Source organism: Mercurialis annua, linkage group LG8 (genome assembly GCF_937616625.2).
Source record: "Mercurialis annua linkage group LG8, ddMerAnnu1.2, whole genome shotgun sequence".
NCBI lineage: Eukaryota > Viridiplantae > Streptophyta > Magnoliopsida > Malpighiales > Euphorbiaceae > Mercurialis > Mercurialis annua.
The window spans coordinates 13,040,710-13,060,194 of NC_065577.1; positions in this window are offsets into that span (position 1 = coordinate 13,040,710).

The following is a 19,485-nucleotide window of genomic DNA, read 5'->3' on the forward strand; positions in this document are numbered from 1 at the left end:
GGAAATGGAAGCGTATCGCCATGGACTTTGTGGTTGGTTTTCCACATACCTATAAGGGGTATGATTCAATTTGGGTGATTGTTGACCGTTTAACCAAGTCAGCTCACTTCTTACCGATCAAGGTTACATTTCAAGCTTCGAAGTTGACACATTGTACATCGATCGGATTGTTAGACTCCATGGTGTATCAATGTCAATAGTTTCGGATAGAGGTTCTCTTTTCACCTTTTGTTTTTGGAAGGCATTACAAGAATTTTTGGGTTCGAGATTGGATTTCAGTACTGCTTTTCATCTTCAGACTGACGGCCAGTCTGAGAGGACGATTCATACTTCGGAGGATATGCTCAGGATGTGTGTGCTTGATTTTCAAGGTAGCTGGGGTACTCATTTGCCTTTGATTGAGTTTTCCTACAACAACAGTTATCATGCTAGTATCGAGATGGCACCTTATGAGGCTTTGTATGGACGCAAGTGTCGATCTCCTATCTATTGGGAAGAGGTCGGCGAGCGTAAACTTTCTGGAGCAGAGATTATCCAAATTACCTCTGAGAAGGTACCTTTGATCAAGCGTAGGCTTAAGACTGCTTTTAGTCGGCACAAGAGTTATGCTGATCTTAAGCGGAAGGACTTTGAGTTTCAAGTTGGCGACTTTGTGTTTCTTCGGGTTTCGCCTATGAAGGGCGTTGTGCGTTTTGGTGTTAAAGGGAAGTTAGCACCAAGATACGTTGGTCCGTATGAGATTATAGAGAAAGTTGGAACATTTGCTTATCGTTTGGCTTTGCCGCCAGACATGTCGTTGGTGCACCCAGTGTTCCATGTTTTATTTTTGCGGAAGTGCATTTCTGATCCTTCTCAAGTGATTGTACCACAGAGTATTGATATTGACCAAGAGCTGTCTTAAGAGGAGCAGCCTGTTTAGATTGTCGATACACAGGTGTGTAAGTTACATAACGAGGAGTTTCTGATGGTCAAGGTTCTGTGGCGGAATCACTCTATTAAGGAGTGCACTTCGGAGAAGGAGTTTGATATAAGGAATCGTTATTCTTTCCTCTTTCCTTGAGGTACGTTTGGTTTGTAGTTTCTTTTATGCTATGTTAGTACATCGGGTTTGGTGATTGTTTTGTGTGTTGCGTTTTATGGTTGATACTTTGGGTTTGTGTTATGTGTATTACTTTGGTGCGCTTATATGTGTTTCGTGCTTAGTTTTGTTCGTGTTAAATTAGAGGACGATTTTGTTTTTATGTTGTGGAGAATCTATTACCCCGTTTTGTTTTTCGGTCAGTTTCGATGAACTTTCCGATGTCGTTTTGCATGTTTGGTTTATGTTTGATCCTTCGGGGTGTTGTTTGGGCTTTGTTTTGGGCCAAGGGGGTCAAATTTGGGCCTCAGAAGCAAGTCGGTGTGCATCAGAAGGAGTGTCGGCGCGCCAGGTAAAAGAACATGGTGTCGCGACGCGACAAGAGGCGTGACGACGTGACACCAGTTCTGTTGCAGCTTTCGAATTGGGGGCTTATAAATAGACCCCCTAACTCGACCACTTGACCCCCAAACCCTAATTTTGACTATTTTCACTGAGAGTTCATATTTCCTTCATTCCAAAACATTAAAAGTGATTTCCAAACACTGGGTTTGATTTAATATTCTGATCGCGAATCCTACACTTGTTCTTCGTGGCGTTCTTCGTTCGGTGGATTTTTCTTATCATCATGTTTCAATCCAGACCTTTTGTACCTGGATATTATCACTCTTTCACATCTCATTAACATCTTAGGTAACCCTTTCCACTATTTTAATTATTAATTTTGTTCTCGGTTTCATTGTTGCGTTTCGGTCCCTAATCTAGGGTTTTTGAGGCATGATTTGTTGTGTATAATTGTTGAATGTTTGGCTACTGCTTACCATGATTATTATATTGTTTTTGTTGATTATAAACTGATCTAAAGGAATTAAAGATGAAATTGTTCAATTGATTATTAAATTGGCTAATTTGTGAATTTTACAAATATGGATCCAACTAATGATTTCAAAAACTTTGAATCTAACATATTCTGATTATTATGAGTTTATACACCTATAGCTACTGATTTAAAGAAGTTTTTGAATTAAATTAAGAATTGAATTTGTGGTTTTCGAAATCTCTCCGATTTGTGAAATTGGAGAATTTAAGGAATTTTAGCACAATGATTTCAAAATTTATTTCAAATGCTATACCTACTGATCTAAAATGTTCTAAGTGATATATTAATGGTATTGGATCAGTATTATCATATGTTGGTTCAGCGATTGTTGTTTTTGCATCGTTTGGCTAGTTTAGGCAATTTTTGGAAAAATTGTCAAAATTGATTAATAGAATACTTTGAATTAAGTTTGGACCTGATATATAATTGTATTATGTATTATTTGAGTTATACCTACTTATCTTATGATGGGTACACTTTGGGTGATGTTTTAAGGTTGTGCGTTTCGGTTAAATACTGAAACTAGCTAGTTTTACGCTTAAGTGAGTTTTAAGCTAAACTTGAGTTCCCTTATTTAATAAATTGAACATTGGGTTATTTAAGTGTTTTCAAATATATATGAAATGATTTTACTCTGGTTTGACGTTTGGGTTTGATTAGAATTGGGTCGCCCGACATGTGAGGTCAAACTAGATAATTTTGGTATCTTGCTAATTCACTACCTTGGAATTATAAACATTGGTTTATATCTTATTTAAGTGATTAAAATGTTTTTCAGATAATGTTTTAAAGGTGGGAACTCAGTTTGCTTTGGCATTCTTATGACTTGGGGTATGACAGGATTGTTTGATTGATCTACTTTGGTTGTGTTTAACTTGTAGTTTTAGATGTTAGTCCTATGTGGTGTCTAGTATTCTTAGAGTCAGAGGTTGAATGGAGTTTAACTTATATCTTGTTTTTAGACCCGTCGTCTACTCGTGCTTTGGAGTCTACGTAGGGTTAGCTTGCTTGCCAAGGTTATCACGTGGATACGCAAGCAGTGATTTTATAGTGTAATTTACCGCTTTATTGAGTACCGCAAATTATTTTAGTATATCAACTGTTTACAAACTGTTTTAAATGATTATGGATCTGGATTGGAACGGGCTACTCGATAGGCGAGTATCAAGACTGTGTGCACCGGTAAGTAATTTGGGATCGGCTGACTATAAGTCTGGCTTATTTTGGGCTCGATGAGGATTTTTTTCCCATCTACGTTGGGTTATATACTTTGGGTTTCAATTCAATACTATATTCCATAGTTTTAAGTATATTAGTATAAAAAGATTTGGTTTTAAGGGTTTTAATCTTAATAAATGTAAATAGCATTATGAACTATCTCAGTATATCTGACCTCGTTGTTTTTCCAATTTTTCTAGGCTTATGATTTGAGAGTGTTGGTCGATCTGTGATTTCTTGATTCCTTCGGAGGTTCTTTTGTTTTAATAAAACTAGTCAATTGTTTTATACTCTTAGACTGCAGTAGAACTAGTTAGTTTATTTTGTTTATTCATACTTACCAATCCGACTGTTTATTTATGTTTTGGCATGTTATATTTTGGATTCTATTATTATATAAGGCATGCTGTTGGAGTCTCATGTTTGAGACGAGCTTCGGATTATATAATAATTTATATAAACTGCTAGCTTTGGTTGGAGTCTCGGTTGCCCGTGAGAAAGTTCTATGCAGGTTTAATTTGTGATGATTGCTTATCCGCAAGGCTAGCTACGGGTTTTGGTACTACGATACCCATACCCTAGCGCCGGTCGCGATCCTTGAAATTGGGTCGTGACAAGAGCGTCGGCCTTATTCGTTTTAGAGAGCTACAAATAGGTCGGGCCTGCGTTATGTAATGCATTGTCCAAAATTTTCTTGGTTTTTGGGGGAGCGCGTGCTCCACTGGTGGGTTGGCCCTCGTGCGCGTATGGTTCTTAGAGGACCTCCTTTGTCGATGATGCGTGGCATGGACGTTTTATCGCCTTCTATTCGATAGGATCTGAGATGTTCTCTGGCTACAATTATGGTATATACCCCTCAGCTGAGTTACATAGATGACCTCTTGAGGCATCGTCTTCTGGCAGGCAGCCTTTAGTTGAGGTGCCTGGTTCTCCGTGTGTTCAGGCTCAGCAGGTGGCTATAGGGCCGTAGGTATGTATCCCTTTTCTGGCTTCATCTTTTTGGATTTCTACATCTGTTTGATTTTTCTTTTTGCTATTCTCTCAAGGAGGGGCTACGCACAGGACCCGTGTTGTCCATGCTAGGATAGACTTTCCTGGAACCCCTAGTCGAGTCCTTATTAGTGGGCGGACTGATTCTACTGACATGGTTTCCGGTTCCTTGAGACAAATGCCGGAGAAATATGCTCGTTATGATAACGCGCGTGGCCCATGCAAGATTATGTTCCTCTTTGCTACGTGACGCATTCCTTTACGCATACTGACTATACTAATGTAAGTGTTTTCTTCTGCCTGTGTTTGTTTTGCGGGCCTGTTTGCCCCCTTGGACTGAGAATCCTTTTTTAATTTTCAAGTATCGGGGTTAAAGGTCGTTCAGTTGGCTGATGCAGCTTACTACTAGTGTCATCGATTATCCGCTGTCTCTGCACAGGTGAGGGTAAAAATGCAATATGCCTAATATTTATTCTATCGTGTATGAATGTATGTATGCAATTATAGCTATGACTGCTCTATGGTTTCTTCTACAGTTCTACATCGATGATTTGGGAGATAAACTGCGCCGAGCTGAGATGGGTCCTGCTGATAGTGAGGATGATATTCCACTTGGATTCCCTAGCAGTGAAGGTGGCCATTTCCATATCGGCGATCGTGGCCTCAAAGCCCATGGTAGTCGAGGACCTGGCGTCCGTGGGGGTCGTGAAGACTTTGCCTCTTCTTCTAGTGGTGTGCAGACTGGGCGCGATGCTGATGATACGCTCTCTAGGAGCTTCTATGGAGATTCTGAGACCTTAGTGCAGGACTGGGACTCTGACGAGTAGAAATTTATCTTTTGTATGCTGGCTTTATGTTTGACAATGACTGTGTTTGTTAGTACATTGCTTTATACGTTTTGTATTCAAGATACCCTATATGTATAGGAAATAGCATGTTTCTTTTGCTTTATGTTATATTTTGCCTAGCTTTTCCAGTGTTTGCAGCTACGAGTTTATTGTTCTGGTGTTTGGGTTGTGGGAGACTTCAGTCTCTTAACTGGTGAAGACCTATGCCCCCCTAGTTTCTGGCTGGTGGAGACCTTATGCCCCTTGGAATCTAGCTGCTAAGGACCTCATATCCCCTAGTTTCTAGCTGGTAGAGACCTGATATCCCTTGATTTCTGGCTAGTAGAGACCTGACATCCCCTGATTTCTAGTTGGTGGGGACCTGATGTCCCCTGGTTTCTGACTGGTGGAGACCTAACATCCACTGATTTATGGTGCGGGCTTTTGATGGTGAGGCTTGATACGTGTTCTGGTTCTATAGTGAGGATGGCGCCTGTACTGATCATGGAGTAGAATGGAGGCTCGGAGCCTCCTGTTTCTGGAGGGTGATTACGTAAATGGAGGTCTAGCGCCCGTTTTGAGGAATTTGATGCCCCCTGTTGTTTGGATTTCTGTTTACGTGTAACGAAGGCATGTTGTTTATTCTAAGTGTTTCTTGATAACATAGACTTGGCGCCTGTTGATGTTGTTGATTCTAGGGGTAGAGGCCTGGCGCTTATTGATTTTGATGAAGAGTTTTGAAGATAAAGGCCTGACGTCTATTGGTTTTGGCATTTGTGGGGCACAATTTTGCAAGAATTGACCTTATTTTCCACTTTCCTGATGTAGGGAGCTCTTATGATAGAGTATGTGCTCTGTGTTTCCCCCTTATCGGAGCATTTAGTTATCTAGCCAGGGAAACTGGATGATTTAATGAATAGCCTGATCACTTATTAAGTTTGCTTGGGGCGGTGCTATTTGTCCTGGCAGTTTGTTTGTACGACAGTTTATGCGCATTTCAGTGTTTTAACTTGGCGCGACTGTAAATACATGAGGAAATTTGGAATTTTGAAGTTTTTTGTTCCATTGTCTCAAAGATTTATGTTTTAAATATTCATGATCCTTGTCTGTCCTTTCATGTGCTAGACAATGATTACGATATGCATATATTATAAAAGATCTATTTAGCCGGTTCATTCAATAGCTGGCACAGTTAAGATATTTCTTGTTTCAAAAGGTCGTACCCCTGTTATCAATTAGTCCTTGCATATTTTTGTAATGGACTATTTTTTCTCTCTCGCCATTTGTTCGTAAGCCGTCCATTTCGGATTTTCAACCGATCAAAGATGCCCCTAATTTGTGCCTGAGTCGTCCTTTGCAGATTTTCGACTCATCGAGATTTTTTTACGCATGAAATAGCTTTATCTTGTCAATGTTGATCGGTTTTGAAAATTCATTGCCCTCTAGATTTGATATTCTGACTGCGCCTTTTCCTAGCACCTTTTGGACTAAGTATAGGCCTTCCCAATTTGGTTTGAACTTGCCTCTGCAATTAGTCGTAAAAGAACGTGTATGTTTCAGAACAAGATCGCCAGCCTTGATCTCTTTTGTTCTAATCTTTTTGTTGAAAGGTTTAGCCATCCTTTTCTGTTACATCTGGTTGTGGAAGAGAGCCTTCAGTCTCTTTTCTTTAAGCAAGAGGATTTGGGCAGCCCTTTCTTCCGACTATGCTTTTGGAATATTGGATGCTTGGAGAACTCTTAGTGATTTGAATTCTACTACAATAGGATGGAAAACCTCGCATCCATAGACTAGAGAGTAGGGCGACATTCTGGTTGACATTCGATCGGTGGTTCGATATCCCAATAATTTTTAATTTTTCCGACCAGTCTTTATAAGTCCCGATCATCTTCGAGAGCATTAATTTAATATATTTTTTTGCTGCCTCGACCGCTATGTTAGCATGTGGTCTGTAGGGTGACGATTTGTGATGCTCAATCCCGTACTCTTTCAGGAGTTCGCCGATATATTTTTGGAATTGGACTACGTTGTCGGTCACCACGTGATGTGGAATCCCATACCTGCATATTAGAAATTTGTCAATGAATTGGGCCATCTGCTTGGATCTGATGTTTGTATAAGACTTGGCTTCGACCCATTTAGTGAAGTAATCTATGGCGACGATTATGTGTCTATGCCCGTTTGATGTTGTTGGCTTGATCTCGCCAATGATATCTATCCCCCATGCTGAGAATGACCATGGAGCCGACAGACTAGTCAATTCTCTTTGTGGAACATGTTGGATATTCCCATACATCTGGCACTCCGTGCAACGTCTCACAATTTTGATACAATCCCATTCCATCGTTGGCCAATTATAACATTGGCGGATGATTTTCTTTGCTAAGACATAACCGTTCATGTGAGACCCGCATACCTAGGAATGAACTTCTTCCATGATATCTGTTGTTTCTGCCTGGCAATGCATCTGAGCAATACTCCTTCGGTGGATCTTCTGTATAGTACTCCTGCGTGGGAAAGAAAGTTTATGGAGAAAAATATAAGGCTGCATTTCTTTTTTTGATCTACATCTTTTGAATATTCTCTTTACTCTATGAACCTTTGCACATCATAGAACCATGGTTTCTCTTCCTGTCCTAATTGTACGTTCATTACTTGCTTAATTTCATGTCATGGGCCCTTAGACCTCACCATGACTAGTTGTTTCATCTTCTTCTTCTTGGGATTGTCCTAGACAGACATTAATGTTGCCAAAGCATCGGCATGTTGATTTTCTTCCCTTGGGAGGTGAGAGAACGTGTAGTTCTCAAACCCGGATAATAGGCTGGTTAGCTGATCGTGGTAGGGCTTTAACGTTTGTGCCATTCTCCTTTAGCTTGATATACTACCAGCATGGAATCTCCATAGATCTGTACATTCTTTACGTTGACTTCTCTTAGAGCTTCTAGTCCAAAGATGCAGGCTTCGTACTCGGCCATGTTATTGGTCAACTCAAAATTGAGTTTCTTTGCTAGAGGTATGTGTTCCCCTTCCGGTGTAATTAGGAGGACGCCTACTCCTCCTACCTTCTGATTGACTACTCTGTCAAAATACATTGTCCATCCTTGGATTGAACTCAAAATCGAGTTTCTTTGCTAGAGGTATGTGTTCCTCTTCAGGTGTAATTAGGAGGACGCCTACTCCTCCTACCTTCTAATTGACTACTCTGTCAAAATACATTGTCCATCCTTGGATTGAAATGGTAGCTAGCCCTAAATCTGGGAATTTAAAATTCTATGGCTCGTCGTTTTCTACTGGATGGTGTGCTAAGAATTCAGCCATAGCTCTGCCTTTGATCACCTTTTTATGGATGTACTGAATATCAAATTATGTCAACAATATAAGCCATTTTGGCAATTTCCCAACTAGGTTTGGCACTTCATAAAGATGTTTGAGGGGATCGATCTTTGATGTCACTTGGACTTGGTAAGGCTGGCAGTAATGTTGTAATTTCTTGGCAGTCCATATGACTGCTAGACACATCTTCTCTACTGGTGAGTATTTCTCCTTGTATGGCAATAATTTTTACTAAGGTAGTAAGCGGGCTGTTCCACGCCAAACGCATCTTCTTGTGTCATCATTGCTCCTATGGAATTTGTCTTCATGGTTAGATAGATAATTAATGGCTTCTCATTCTGAGGTGGCGTCAGGACAGGTGGATTGACTAGGTATTCCCTTATTTTATCGAACGGTATCTGGCATTGTTCATTTCAGATCTTTGGTTGATCAATTTGAAAATTGGATAGCAGATTGTTGTCAATTTTGGATGAATCGGCTGATGTATTGTATGCTTCTAATTAATCCCCTTACTTCTGTATTGGTCTTCAAAACTTGCATTTCGCGGATGGCCTTCACTTTATTTGGGTCGATCTTAATCTCGTGCTTTTCGACTATTTGTCCAAGCAACTTTCCCTCGGTCACCCCGGAAATACATTTCTTGGGATTGAGTCTTAGGTTGTAGCATTCATCTCATGCTATAAATTTTCGAGGGCTTCCTAATGGCTCTCCTAAGTGTTTTATTTTACCATTATGTCGTCGACGTAAACTTTGACCTCTTTGTGAATCATGTCGTGAAAGATGGTCATGGCCATCCCTTGGTAAGTGGCGCCTGCGTTCTTCAAATCGAACGATATTACCTAATAACAATAAGTGCCCCATTATCTGAGAAAGGCCATTTTGATTTTGTCTATCAAGGCCATCATGATCTGGTTATACCCGAAGAACCCATTTATAAATGAGAACAATGCGCTGGAAGCTGCGCTATTGATCAACACGTCTATGAGCGGTAGTCGAAAGTGGTCGTAGGGGGTTTCTTTGTTCAAGTCTCGATAGTCAACACTTTCTCTGGTATTGACACTATGTATGCTAGCCATTCTGGATACTATACCACTTCCAGAAATGTTTCTTTAAACTGTTTCTTTGAACTGTTTCTTCACCTCATCTTTTACCAATGACGCCCATTCGGGTCTGAGTCTCTTGAGCTTTAGCCTTCTTGGCTTCGCGTCTGGTTTCATGGGCAAAAAGTGTTCTGCCATTTACCTTCTGATACCGCGCATGTCGTCGTAAGACCATGCAAATACTGATTTCCTCTTCTGAATGACCTGTTCAACTCTCTTTCTTGCCTCGGGGTAAGATCACTGGAAATAAAAATTTCTCTGGGATTTTCCTTTGTACCAACATTGGATGTTGCTGGCGCAGCGGGACGCGAGGGTCCGGATCGTACATTTTAATTAAAAACTGAAATTCCAACAATTTGGATCCAGAAATTAATCATATCAATAACAAATGGATCGTCGTATCATTTAGTAATTAAAGCACGCATCTAGAAATCATAAGAAGAATACCTATGTCGATTCTCTAACGATTCTTTTATTCCCGAGACCTCAAGTTCGTCCACACGAGTATGCGTCCGATTGAATCCTCGCCTTGAAGTAATCCGCAAGAGTTTCCCCTGCCGAGCAACCCTAAGCTCAAACTCTCGCTGCAATTACGTCTTTGCTCGGATATATGAAAAACTTCGCCAAGCTTTCCGTGATTGATGACTTCTTGAACACCTTCAAGTATGCTCTCTTAAGTGTGCTGTGTAGAGAATGAGAAAATGCAACCTCTATTTATAGGCAAGAGTTTGTAGGAAACTCTGACATCTCACATGTTAGGTGTTACCCACCAAGCAAAGGTATTGCCACCATACGATACCTCACATGTTAGGTGTCACACACCAAGCATAGGTGTTGCCACCATTAGACACGTCAGATGCTAGGTGTCACACACCAAGTATAGGTGTTGCCACCATCCGACACGTCGCATGCTATGTCATAATCTCATGACATCATCACATGACATCATCAAATCACTAATTACATTAACTTGGATGAAATACAAATAGCTTCCTACCAATTTATAACTCTTACAAATTAGTCCCTTATTTGTACTTTTTTTCATCGTAGATTAATTTCTGAGATATGCTAGCATCTATATGAAATCAATCTCTCGTAAACTCAATCGGTTGCACACCTTATTGTGTGTGACTAACTAGGTTCACATTTATCTGGCAACGAGAGACATAAGAAATACTTTTTTATATTTAATAATTAAATCCCATTAATTATTAATTTTCGCAGATCGAGAGTGACGTCTAGCAACATATCACGACCTATAAATAGATATGAATGTTTTGATGAATTCTTTATGAACCAATATTGATAATTACCGTACACTCAAATTCCCTGCATCTAAGATTCCAATCTCGACTAGTGTCACGGTTAAGTCAAACACCGTTTGTCTTGATCATATGACCTTATCTCTCAGTTCTTATTCTTGATAAATATGACTTACACAATAAACAACTTTCTAAGTAAGTCATATACACTTGTGTAGATTTATCATCCATCAAGAAGAATTTGAGATAGCATAAAATCTTTTCTCCGTTCATCAAGAGTGATGAATCCTCTCTAGGTTAAACTCCTATCTTTATATATAACTAACTAGAGCCAACACATCCCGCCACCCTAGCTCATGAAAGATATAGGGATAAGGAGTATCAAACTCTAATCACTTATATACAAGATAGTGTCACCGCAAGTCAAAGGACATGTGTACAATTACGAACTAGATGACATTAAATTGACTTTGATGAAATACCATGTATAAGTCATCTAGCATAATTTGTTCGACTCACTCAACCCCCTTGAGTTTCCACATGTTTAGTTTGATCCCTATCAAGTAGTATGAGACTCACTACTTCCTGTAATTAGTAAATCTTTACTAATCAGGAGAATAAACAGAGGTGACAATCTTTCTGGGATAATGTGATGCCTTTATTCGTAGGACCCCATCGATCGTGAACGGTTATTTAGACCGCGTGTATTATAGAATCTATCACTCATAATCTTAACACCTTAAGAATAGATTCTATCACAATGTGATAAGGACAATACGTAATAAATGAACATTGAGTTGATAAGACACTTAGTTCAAATAAAACATATATATCGTTTGTCATTGGGATTAGTTCTATGAATATACACGATCAAATGGCCCTAGGGCACATACTACTAACAAATGTATCAGTTTTAATGGATCTAATGTCATATATTACGTATGGGATGATCATTGAAAATAATATGTCTAATAGGCAAGACATCACACAAATGTGCATAATTACTGGTTATATCATCAAATTTGGAAGCAAAAAGGTCGCCATCCTCATAAATGGATGCCGATAGTACATCAATTTCATAGAATAAATCAAAAATATTTCTACATACAAACTTTTCCAAGCTCGCCATGGTATCCTCCACAAGGGTAAGGTCACAAGACGTGCTGTTGAATAGGTCTTCGACGAGTAGGTCGTGTAGGGGGAGGGGGTATCCTTTGCCTCTACTTTTAGGTCTTTGAGGACCTCTCAAAACATTTTGAATCCCGGTGTCTGATTCTCTTCCTTCGTGATCTCCTCATCTCTTCAAGAAGATATTTCCACTTCGGTTTGAGCTGCAGCCTGGTTCTTGTTATCGCGGTATGTCATCTTGAGCATTTAAAATCATGGACCTTTGCCCGTGTGAGTAGCAGTCAAAGCTATATTTCCTATAAGGTTGTTTCTACAAGGGGTTAGTATATGACTTCTATAATACTGGATGCATCAGATGCACGAATTGCATATCCATGAAGTGCAGGGTGAGTTCGAACATTTAGCAAGTAGCACGTAGTACAATTGATATGACAAAGAAAAATTGTTCCTTCCAACCATATTCCTCCCACATACGTGTTCTGGGCGAGGTTTTTTCCCAAGGGTTCTGGTATGGACTTCTGCAATCGAATGCTATGATTGTCGTACACCTGCAGACTTTCTTCTAGCAATTCGAGGTGGATCTAGCGATCCATTTTCATATCTAGGAAAGTAATTTAGCCTGGCGGCTATTTCTGATGAAAGGAGTTTTCACTAGACTGGTTATGAGGGGTTCAATCAAGCACAGAGGTTTTGCTTGATTGGATCTCGTACTTTTAGGTCCGGCCTAACATGATATTATTTTGAAAATCTGGTTTTGTAAATTGGAAAATGTTGTTAGGCCAGACATAAGACAGAGATTGAAATAGTGTTCTTTTTAAACTTGGATTTAAAATATTTACATTAACAACATGCCTCAAATACAATTGTTATACTGGGTATGTTTTTAGAGGGTAGTGTCTAAGCTTGAATGCATGTGGGATGAGTCATGGGTTTCGGTAGTAACAGGTTTAAAGATCCAACAGACTAATATACCATTTATGGGTCTCCTCAATCACGAGTGCAAGCGACCGAGGTATTGGGCTGTAAGTGATACTACTCCGCGTAAGACGTTATGGACATTGGAGTGCAACGCTAGAGACTGAGAGTGGCTATGAGTATCGGGGCTGGATAGGGACTCCTAGAGAATGGCTGAGAAGATAATATTTCTAATGCTATGTAAGAGGTGCGAATACATTCGGTAAAATAAAGTGAATGATAAGTCACCAGTCGTGAGGTCATGTCCATGGAAACTATCTTTGAAAATAATTCTGAAAACGTTTTTATGTTTCATGTTTTTAAAAACAAGTAATTTAAAATCCTTAGTGAAGTCGCCACTGTGAGCGAAGGAGGGTTCGAGGGCCGCTCGCCCAGACTTATGGCAGGACTCTATTCTGGATAAGGTTTGAGAAAATGTGGAATTGCCACCTAGCTTTGCTAGGAATGCGTTTTATACCGACTAAATGACATCACTCGCATATGGGTGAGATTATCGTACGCCCGACCAAAAGACTGGGTTTGTGGACATTCTATCAAAAAAATCTTGTACTTGGCTTATCACTTACGTTTGCTTTTATTGGATGTATTTGTTTTATCTCATCTCAACATTCATGTAGTTCACAGTATAAATTGCGGGAATTTAAACACAGATGAAAGCAGAAAATGGACCGAATTTAAGACGCCATATCACTCGATTCTGGCAAGTAACAGATACTTCAAAGCATTCATCTAACCTTAGAGGTTTTTAACAAATAACAAGGACTAGTTAGTGTGGATTAATTACATGCACAAAGTCTAATAACCAAGTTTCTAGATATGGTCGATCTTATTATTTAGTCATCTTGAATGCCTATACAACCTTTAACAACTTTTTCATGATAGCCCTAAGATTTCTAAGTGATTTGATGGATTTGATTTGATTAAGTTAATTAATGTGATTAGTCCTTTACCCTGTTAATAGTGGATTGGATCATGCGTTTGGAATGCGTTTAAACATTGCAAGCATATACAAGGGCAATTGATATACATACAAGGTTACAAATATTTTTAAACCTTGTAGACTGGAGTGTCTGGCACTCGATGCGTTTTGACCGTCGATGTGATCAGAACTTGTTCTCAAACAGCAGATGAAAGTTGTCCGTCTCGTCAGTACGAGTCCGGAGGTTTGGATCAGGGTCAATTTTGTGTTCGGATGGGCTCGAAATGGGGTCTGGAAGTTGCTGGTTGCGAAGGATATGGGCTTCAGGGCCCGGTTGGATGGTTAGATTACAAATTGGGCTATGAGGCCAGAAATATAGAGGGACATTCCCATTACATTTAGATTCAAACTAGTCCTAATTCCGACCTCAAACGAACCCGGAAACACGAAAAAGGGATCAGGTCCTGTTTGGATTGATCTGGAATCGATTCTGAAGGATGGCAAAAGAAGGCGACGACGCCACTCACACTACCGGCAGCGGAAGTGTACTCTGGCAGCGCCGGCGTCGTCAGCAGGGGGCAACAACTTCAGTGTTTCTTTGTTTTGGCTTGGTTTTTCATGCAAAAACACTCAAAACACATAAAAAGAATAGGGAATGCAAATAACACGTAATGAGATTATTTTAAATTGCTTAAACTCGAATTAAGACACTTAAACAGCTGATTTCGTGACAATTTAAGCAAGAACACACTTGAGGTAAATAAGCATAAAACACCCTAAAATGCATTCTAAGCATTGTAATCATCATAAATTCGGATATGGCATACAAAGTACATTAAAACTGCCTTATAACATACTATTTTCCAATTTATATAACGATTTTATCAGGAACACCCAATTTGAAAATTATGGAAAAAATAATAAAATAAGCTAATATGCATCATAATACAAAAATATTTAGCAATTGCAATAAATATGGCATAAAAGTGACAGAAAATATTTTAGGGTCATCAGAAGTACCGTTCTGAGTCCTTATCTTGTTTACTGGCAAATTGGATGTGGAATTCAGCTTTGAATTTGCGTGTCAGCTCGTACTTGATTGATTAAAACGTTCTAGCTTCATTCTTCTGACTAAATCGAATAATTTTAGTGTGTGTGTGTGTGTGGAGGGACGGCGAAATTAGGGCTTCTACCTCGGGTTTATGCCTTTTTTGGTCTTCAATTTTCAGTTAAATTTTCGGTCATTAGTTAAGCTGACTAGCAGCTGTATTTGTAGTGGTTAGGTGACCTAGGGTTAGATTAAATTATTGTTCTACCTTTTTAATTAATAATTAATGTTAATGAGATAATTAATAATAGAGTTTGGAAGATGAAAAACTACATTAAAAGCGATAAATTTCGTACTAAAACTTGATGGCTAAAAAAACATGCCTAAAAGTCATTTTTGGTGCCCAAAAGTGTATAAAACGTCTCCTACGGCCCTACGGGTTTGAGTATGGTCAATTTTAGTCCGTACAACTTGCGAATTGGCCCATAAAGTTCTAAGATATTGCAATTAATCCAATTTCTGGACGTATATTACAAGCTCTTTGGACTTTTATCTGCTATTCACGGCTAATTATGTTTTAACCCTTCAAGTTCGTAACTGTACACTAATTGCGCCTGTCTGAATTCCAGCAAGAAAATCGATAGCTCGTCACCTGGACAAATTTTTCTAGAAATCATTATTGGACGCTTCAGTCCCTAATCACATTTTACCTGTCCAGAAAATAGGTGTCTACAATAGCCGTAAAAGGCTCTTCAGTCAAGTTAGCCTACGGAATACTACTTGGCCTATTCCGACACTTGCGTGCTCTATGACCCAGTTTTCCACAGTTAAAACACAGAAATGGTGGAAAGTCATTTCTAAAAGGTGATGGATGTCTCACATTACGATTCCTTGAAGGATTACCATTCTGATTCATCTTATTAAGGTTTATAATTTGGTTCGAGTTCGAATTGCGATTCTGGTTCTTAAAGTTTTTGCCATTTGGCTTCAGATTCACCAAACCAAACTTTCTGGTGTTGTTAGAAAAAACAAGCAACTCATCTTTCTAGTCCTGTTTTCTTGCCTCTTTCTTAATCCGAAGGCGAGTGATCAAACTTTCTAACGAAAACTCCTTGCTTTTGTGCTTGTGTGAATTCTTAAAATCTTTCCACGAAGGAGGTAACTTATCAATCAAAATAGAAACTTAAAATTGTTCGTCAAGAACCATACCTTCAGAGACAATCTCATGAGCGATTTTCTATAATTCATGGGTTTGCGCTTCGACATATTTGTCGTCAGTCATCTAATATTTGAGATAGCAGCTAACTGTGTACTTCTTTATCCCCGCCTCCTCAGTATCGTACTTCTTTAGCAGCGCCTCCCAAGTCTCCCTTGCATATTTTCCATTATTGTAATTATCGTATAGATCATCACTCAGTGCAATAAGAATAAAAATCTTGCACAAGTAATCTTTGGTCATCCACTACTGTAATTCAGCATTTTATTTTTTGTTTTTCTTCATCAGCATCAGTTTCATCAACGATAAGCATTTCCATTGATAAAACTGAAACCACTTTTTTAATGGTTAAAAAGATTTTTATCTTTTGTTTCCACCTTTTGAAATGTAGACCTTCAAAGCGGATTAGTTTGTTGGTATCGACAGCAGAGAAACCACAAATACTGACCTGATTGGAATTCATGGCAGCAAATGTAAAGGGACATGTCTAAAACTTGTTGTTACAAGTGCCGAGCAACACGTTTGAATTCGATGAGGCTGAGCCGGGGACTATATCGCTTTTTTAAGACATTTCGTGGCATAGTTCGGCGGTGCAAATAAGACTAACAACTGCGGCATCCCTAGGATAAAATAGCTGGAATACTGTTATTACTGCACTTTGACAACAGCTCTCGAACACTCTCTGTAATGTTCGTTCTTATTTTGTATTTTTCTGTGTTCTAGTATGTTTACAAATGAAAATGGGAGCATGTAGCATCCCGTATTTTTAAGGGATAAAATATTTCCATATGTCTAATATTTTATTAGGTGGGAGTACGTAAATTAAATTTAAAGATAAATTTAATTTACAAGTGTCCCTAATAGTATATTGTGACAATAGGATTTCAAATTTAAATTTTGAAAATTTAAATTTGCATATTTATATAGTTAAAGAGGATAATATAAACCTATGAATTGAGTGCAGAATAATTCATAAGTTCCGTGCGAATATTTTTGGTGTCAATATTCGCGAAATATTTTAAAAAGGTTATTGTGAAAATTTGATAAAATTTGGAAATAGAAATTTTATCAAGTGCGGTCAATGTGGACCTAATAAATCGAAAATGATTTATTAAAAATAAAATATAAGTCGGATGAAAATAAAAATTATATTTTTATTCTTTTATATTTTACTAGATTTTTGGGTAAATTTTCACGAAATTCGGAAGTCGTTTCTGTTTAAACTACGGACGACTAATTAAGAAGTTGGCTTAAAGTGCATGATTGAACTAGTATTAAAGAGTATTTTAACATTTTCTATATATATAACATTTCAAAGGAAATGTTGGGCATCAGAGCTCATTTCTTTTATTTGAAAGAAATGGAGAGTTGCTTAGCTCCCTGTGTGTGCGACGTGAGTTAGGGTTTCGGCCGATCCGTTTCGTCTGTTTCTCGATTCTAACTCTATTTTCTCGACGATTATTCAAGTAATCGAGATATTAAACTCATATTAAACGTTTATTTTGATATATTTTGAATATATATATATATATATATATATATATATATATATATATATCGTTATACACAGTTGCCGAATTGAACGATTGAATTATACAACCGAATTGCGTTTGGATTGTGATATTGTGAACTAGGACGTAACTATACACGTTTGCAGCGTTCCGGGAACGTCGGAAAAACCAAGAAATCATGTTTGCAGGGCTAGAAACACGGCTGCACGAACGTGCAGTCATGAGCTGCACGAACGTGCAGTCATGAGCTGCACGAACGTGCAGCCTAGTTCCTGCACGAACGTGCAGCTAAAGCTGCACGGTCGTGCAGCGACCTGCTGTGCCACACACAACAGGTCCGATGCTGAATGGGAAGAGGACTTTCGGGGGCTTTTTGGCCTAAGGGTCCGATGTAATATTTTTAAACCTAAACCTAAATACTTATAAAAACGAAAAGAGATTTAAACCTAAACCTAAGTACTTTTAAAAAAAGATTTTAAAAGTAAAGTTAAATGTTTAAAAAGGACTTTAAAAAGAGTTAAAGTCAACGTTTAAACGGTTTAAAAGAATTAGCAAACGATGTGGCTAAATAATTAGTATTCGACTGGGAATTGTTTTGGAAATCAAGTCGATACTATTGAATGAATTTATTTAGGTATCGTCATACGTAAATGGACTTCTAGCGCGAAGTATGAACGTTTTCTTGATGTGAAAATGGTTTAAATGGTTCTTAAAAATAAAGAGACCATAAGTGTTATGTGTTATATGTTAGATTAAACCTAGGCTTCTAGACCTATATGTTTATACTAGAAATAAGTATTGATGTATTGTCTTGTGTGTTTTTGTATGTTTGATCCGACTAGCTGTCCAGCAGTCAGACCAGGACTAAGAGAGTCTGTCACACATACGACGAGGCTAAGTAGTAACTTAGCACTACTGTTAGTTTAAGTGTTTACTTTTGAATATCAGTATTCAACTGTTTTATAACCATAATCGCAGTAGTATAACTTAGCCAAGAGAGGTCCATTGGAACAAGCTACCTATTGGGCTGCAATAAGACTACATGATCACCAACACCGATTCTAGATGTACTTCTGTCGAGTTATAGAGGTATGTCTGTCGTGTTAAGTTATTGAGAAAGTGAATGTCCTGACTTCATGGGTAAACCTTGGGATGACAGTAATACAATTACGGTCGCTGATTAAACTGCGATGGCAGTTTCATGATTACGGTCTATGTGCCAGAGATATAGAAGTGGAGGGCAGTGATTTAATTCACGGTCATTATTCCGTAGTCTATAAGCTCGTGATGTCAGTAAGTCTATTAGGACAATTGTGAACTAAAGTTTCATATGGATCGACGAATTGGTAATATTTTATATACATATAACTGTTTTATATATATTATGCGATTTTGGTATTTATTTGTAAACTGTTTACTCACTCAGAAATATTTATATTTCGGATCCCGTTGTTGTTTCCCATTTTGAGGCAACAAGCTTGGAGGTCAGTTAAGCTTCCACATTCCTACTTCACGGAAGCTCTTGTTTTGGGTATATATAATTTTGTATTCTTAGTATGCTGCAATAGTATAAGTGTGATATGCCAGCAGCCATGCCACTAGTCCCTGTTTAGATACTACGATAGGATCTAGTGCACTTGTGCGTATACCGTCTGGGTGGCTGCGTAGTGGCATATTGTATCTAGTTACCGAATCGTCCTCTTGTGTTTTTGTGAGGGTCAAAAACAGTATATTTTATATATGCCTGCTACGTGTAACCGGTCCGCTGTGTATTTTAATATGTTTAATACCATTGTTGCGAGACGCAGAGGTGTCGGCATTATTTACTAAACATATTAACAGTGGCGTGTGGTTTGGAACGAGACTGCCTATGTGTTAAGCCAAGCTAGATTTAAGTCTATAGTTTCCAGTGATCACCACGTCAGGTTTTCAAATGGGAAGCGAGGGTTAAGATAACGCAGTTATCCAACCCGTACTTCTGAAAACCAGATTTTACT